Below are 6,076 nucleotides of genomic sequence, written 5' to 3' on the forward strand. Positions count from 1 at the left end.
TTGAGTGTATCTCCATGTGGTGCAAGTTCCTGAGCACGCAATCACGCAATTAATTGGGGCTGCTTATGAGATGGGGATCCAACCTTAGTCAGGAGTTTCTCGGGATCAGCTGACATCTAAGGAGTAGCAGGACTTAGTTCGTCTTGGAGCGTTCTGATTTGATTTGGGGTACCTATATGTGTGATGCCTTACGTGTCCCGTTTCGTGGTGCGAGGGTGTTCATGTGTTGGTATTATGCATGATGGGTTTTTGTGGTCTTCGTCCATCGCGCTAGTCTCGTCGGATAACGTCGACCATGTGATATTGATGGATTCCTCACATTATCTTTCCATGAATGTGTCGAACACGTGGATCCTGTGGATCTGGTTTTTCCTTAGGCACTTAGATCACGTCGGGGTCACCAATTGTAGGAATGTTCGAAAACACTGGTTGAATAAAATCTTGTTTATTTCATGTGTTAAATACTACATGTATTCGATGGGAGGATGGACAGGATATTAGGTTAGGTTAAGGAAGTACAGAAACGCTATGGAAGTGGTACTGTTACAAGGGGTAGAGGAAAAATAGAGACACGCCGTCGTGGTGGTTTTTTATAGCCGGGAACCGCATGGTACCAATCCACCAGAGTTGCTAACTTTTGAACTTTTGAATATAATAGTTGTGGCCTAAAAGGTTGTAGCGGTTGCTACAAACGCAATGAAACTAGCGCCATCTTTATGTTAGGCCCGGGACCTTTCAACCCATGTGTTATATACCATATAAAATCAGCGATAAATCAATAGGAACCATGAAGAAGATGACAATTTCATAAACTATATAAGAAAAGATTCAAAGTAGCATCACAGTTAATTGTCATAATTTCAATGAGCAAACTACCCTAAAAAATCGGATATACAATACGTTAAGTTTTTATATACGCTTTTAACGTCAAAATGACAATAACATTCAGTCAGAAATCTAAAAAGATGTTAGTGTTTTAAAGAATAATATAAATAAGGTCCTTTGCGCAGTGGAAAGATTGCTACAAATATATTTAAGTTTATTTCAATGAATTTCTATACAGTGAACAATATGTCTAATTAATTCATGTTGAATTGAATACATGTCAAAACGACAAAATAGCAGAATAGCTGAAGAATAATAGAAATATTAATTATATGACAGGAAAAAGATTAAAAAAAATTGATATAAAATTTGACACTCATATCAAAAAGAATGTGAAAATTGCAGATGATAAAAAAAGAGATACTTCATCCTTTCCATTTAGGAATACTATCCTTATTTCTAATTAGAAAACCTAAATATTTTATGTCAGTTTATACAAATATTGACGGTCATATAGAGTAATAGCTAAAATAATCTATTTCACCTAAGTGACTCAATCCAATAATTCAAAGTATATTTTTGTTTCATCAAATGTATTGAATAGTCTTGTATAAAAAGACACCAACTAGGTTAATCGCTTAATAAAGCTAATCGTTGTTGGCATTTGTTTATCAGCATTGTGGCTGGACTTTTCACAAATTTCAACAACAACGATTAAGTTCTCATGAAATATCAATTTTTTTAAATTCATAAATTCTAACAAATATCATGCAATTCTATCCAGGCTATTACTATGTGTTTAAAAATGATGAAGGTTATAATTTATAGTTAATATTTTTCATTGATATGTAAATAATATATATATATATATATATATATATATATATATATATATATATATATATATATATATATATATAAATGACGATCATTATATTCAAAACAAGAGAAAATGCTTATTACATCACCTAAATGAAATGCAAGTAGTTACAACATCGTTGGCCATCTGTGCTATTTTTTGCAGCGTACACAAAGGCAACTAGAGTTTAAAAGTTGAACTGTTTAAAATGGTACAGTCGGTTATGGGGTTTACACTCACATCCCCACTACATAATTTGAAATTAATTTTTGAATGGTGTCAGTTTGAGTGACAAATGATCGAATATGGATACATTTTATACATAACTTAATAATTTAAATTGTTTATTGATATTGTATTTTCATGATATATGACTTAATTAGTAAAACATAATTAATTATTACAAAAGTAAATATTGTATAAAATGTTAGTTTTGAGTTTTATTTGGCATTATCTGATGTTTTTTATGATCCTCCCAATATTTCAACATCGGTAAAACGATATCTTTTAAACCTGCCTGAAAGCCTCTATTCAGATATTTAGATCAAACCATAACATCAATCAAAACAAATGATAATTAGATAGATCAATACTTAGTTAATACAGCAGATAAAGAAGGACTTTTTCAATATATTGCCGAACATTGTGTTATTTATTTAACTAGTTTGATCAGAACCAAATGATCTGCAACTGATCTTGCTTCAGTTTCGGATAAGCTTGGTGCTTCGGATAAGCTTGGATAAGCTAAGATGGCGGATTATAGTTTTGTTTGTCCAATAGTTATGTATGTTATATGTATGTTAATATGTATGAATATGAAAAGAATTTGTCTCTAGTAAAGTGCCAAGTCAGAGCCTCACAGTGAATATATATAGGAGAACTTTCCCACTTGTTTCTTTGATTGAAACATTTTAAGGAGCTCTGGCCGAAATTGAATTCCGAATGACCACATGATCTAAGAGGCCATAATGAGAGACCACATAACCTAGAAATTACTCATGCAGTAATTGAATTGTAAATAGCTCTATGATATTTGGTACCGTTTTATTGAACATCAATCTTGGTCTTGCACACATTAATATCATCTAATTTAGGTAGAAAGAACTAGGGTATCACGACATGATATAGAGCAACAGTAGCAGTCAGAATGTGTCTAGCCTCACATTCGAAGATATAATTTTACAACAAATAATTATACGTTGTAGGTGCATTCGTTTCCACCAAACATATGTGTGTTCTCTGAAGCTAAATTGTTTGCATTCGAAAACTTCTCACTATTTTGAAAATGTCATTCGAAATAAAAATCGTTGTTCTATCGTTGTTTATTAAATTGTTTTAACAAGCTCTTTCAATTTATTTATTTTTACTTTAAAACTGAAAGATTGGTCTGAAAAAAATAAAAACAATAGACATGACTATTAATTTAGTTTTAAATTACAAATGTGACTATTAATATTTAAGTAGAAATAAAAGCAAAAAATTTGAAAATTCGTTATATTACATCAAAAGCTAATACGCCTTACGGAATATTGACGTTACTTAACGTTTCCTAACGATCGTTTCTGCATTCCAATTTTTCAATGGCTTTCGGCAACGTTGGCGCCCTTTGATTTTATTTGGATTATTTATGTTTTATTAATTTTACATATAATTATTCCATAGTCATAATTTCACTGTTAAAAAAATGGTTTTGTGCTACTAATGGAAAGAAAAGATAAACAAAAAAAATATTTTAAAACTGGAATTCATGAAGCCAAATAACCTAAATATGACCAAAATCGATTCCTTTACGATGACTATAGTTTGTCAAATAATCATACTTGGCAAGAAAATTAATAAGTGCAATATAAAGTGATGAATAACCCCAAACAGTACCCAATAATAGCACAATCGTCAGTTGGGAACTGCATATTTAAAATCAAGTAACCGATATTTGCTAACACAAATCTAAATTATATCGATGGCAAACCTACTGAAAATGTATGATGATGATTTTAATAATATCTATTTAATGATTTGGTTATATTTAATGATAATGATAAAATGCACAAATTGTAATTTTAAAGTTTATTTTAATAATAGCCTCAACATATTTATAAGCATATGTTACAGCAGTACTTCAAGTACTTTACAAAATCTGTGTTTAGACATGGCTTGATATATTAAATTATCGTACCAGTTGTTAAAAAAATATCAGCTTAGTTTCTTTTTCTTTACCTTAGAACATTTGGACTTACATTATCTAAATGTACGTATTGTTCGAAGTGTTAGAAACCTCTGTCTACCATAACGTACACATCACAGCACAACACAATCACATTGTTCAATCCTTAACCTGATGAAATATATCTCATCGAACTATTTGATGTACAAGAAACCAGATATTTGATATTTGTAATCTAGCGGTGATGGAATTTGATTAACATTTGTTGAAGCCATGTATTTAATTAATATTTTTTCTTTGTATTTTGATAATATATGGTCGTTCAGTAGTGAATTGAAGTTCAGCGATTTCATTCAGAAGCGTATTTTCTTTTGTCTGATTAGCATCTGAATCTTCTTGGAATATATGACTTCATGCACAGTTCTAAAAATCGATCACATTATACTAAATATAATTATCCATATTATTTAGTAACTAAAAAGGAAACAAAATTATTAGAGACTCATACGCAATAAATATATCAAATCAAATCAATTACCGATGTTCAAGCTATACCGACTAATTCCCGCTTTCAACATTTAACCACAGTTCTCTACCTTCTTTCTGCAATACACAACATCAAAATACACAACTTCTCTGGAATTTCTACCGATGTATAAATTACATTACATTATACCACCAAATAATTGAAATAATGTATAAGTAAGATCTGTACCCGTACAAACCGATAAATAAGTTACGCACAGATTTAGACACTATTTTAAAAGTCAATTTTTCTTTAAATCCATTTTTTTCAGAAATAATTTTTAATCCTGGTAAAGTAATTACGTAGAAAATAGTTTTTCAAAATTAGTCATTATGCTTATTAAGTATCTGTATTAAATAAAGATAATATTATAATAAGGAAATTCACAATATGATTTAAAAATAATAAAACTAATATTAATTTATACGATTATCCAGTAAGATATTCAATACGATTTATCGAAATTGTTATGATGATCCTGTGATCACAGGGTACGGTTTATATAAATATGTATTTTTTACACTATACGTGTTTTCCTATCGTAAATAATAAAACACCCTGAAAGGTCGGCAACATCCCAAAGATGTTTGTTTTGTTCTTTACGTTGTTGACGAACGTTGCTCGAAACCCCTCCTCCGGAAGCACGAACCGATCGCTTGACGCAAACAAACCGGAAGGACCCATACCGCCTCAATTATAATACCCCACTAATCTTCGGACAGTAGGCCTTGTTCAGCGATATCTTTACGAAAATAAAAAATAATCGAACAATCGAACAACGTAGTGTGTCTTTTTCTTGGTCCGTGTAATTACACAGCGAGTGGAAGATCAGCGGTGTATCGAGCAAAAGCAAACACCGGTTTTCTTTGAAAATCGACACCCTCCCTCGTCGACGGGGATAATAGTTCGATTCACTGCGATGGGAACACGTCTACATCATTCTTTTCGGCCGACTACTTTGGTAGTTGGTGATTTCAAAGGGTATAGATAAGCCTCTGGAATAGATACTGTCTTTATTTCGTGCCGGTACGCTTCTTCAAAGTGAGTACCAGCCTTGTTTCTTAATACCTTGCCACCGACAATGGTTTCTGTTATGTGTTAATTATTTTTTTGAATAGATGAAACCAACGAAACCATCGATATCACTTGTTTAGATTATGTGCTTTAAACTGTAATTATGTCGATCACATTTGTCATAATACTATATGACAAATATAGATAATTTATAAAATTAGAGTATAATTTTTCTTAATTATAAATCTTAGTGGTTCAACTATCTACCTAGTACTAGAAAGAAATTTTATTATATGATCTCCTAATTATTTTAAAATTTTATTATTAGTTACCTTCACTACATATTTAGCTGATTAGCTAGCACATTCGGGTATACTAACACTATTTTAAAGTGCTTAATATAAACATTTTTAATTACACCTGTAATGGTTTCTAGATGATTATCGCGTTATATCACTTCATTGGAGACATAGTATGGAGCATCAACTATGGCATGCAACATTTTGTTATGGAACTGTTGTACAATGGCTATAGTATTACACTTGTTAGCAGTACCCCATAATTGGATTCAACATGACAAAGTAGGCTTGAGTATAGCATCACCTTGATATCACAATAATAAATTGGATTTGCATCCGATACATTACATTTGAGTCCAATACATTTGATATATTTTAAGTTCAAGTAG

This window comes from Rhynchophorus ferrugineus, unplaced genomic scaffold (assembly GCF_030347505.1).
Source record: "Rhynchophorus ferrugineus isolate W39M unplaced genomic scaffold, kcgeb_rfMv2 rfM2, whole genome shotgun sequence".
NCBI lineage: Eukaryota > Metazoa > Arthropoda > Insecta > Coleoptera > Curculionidae > Rhynchophorus > Rhynchophorus ferrugineus.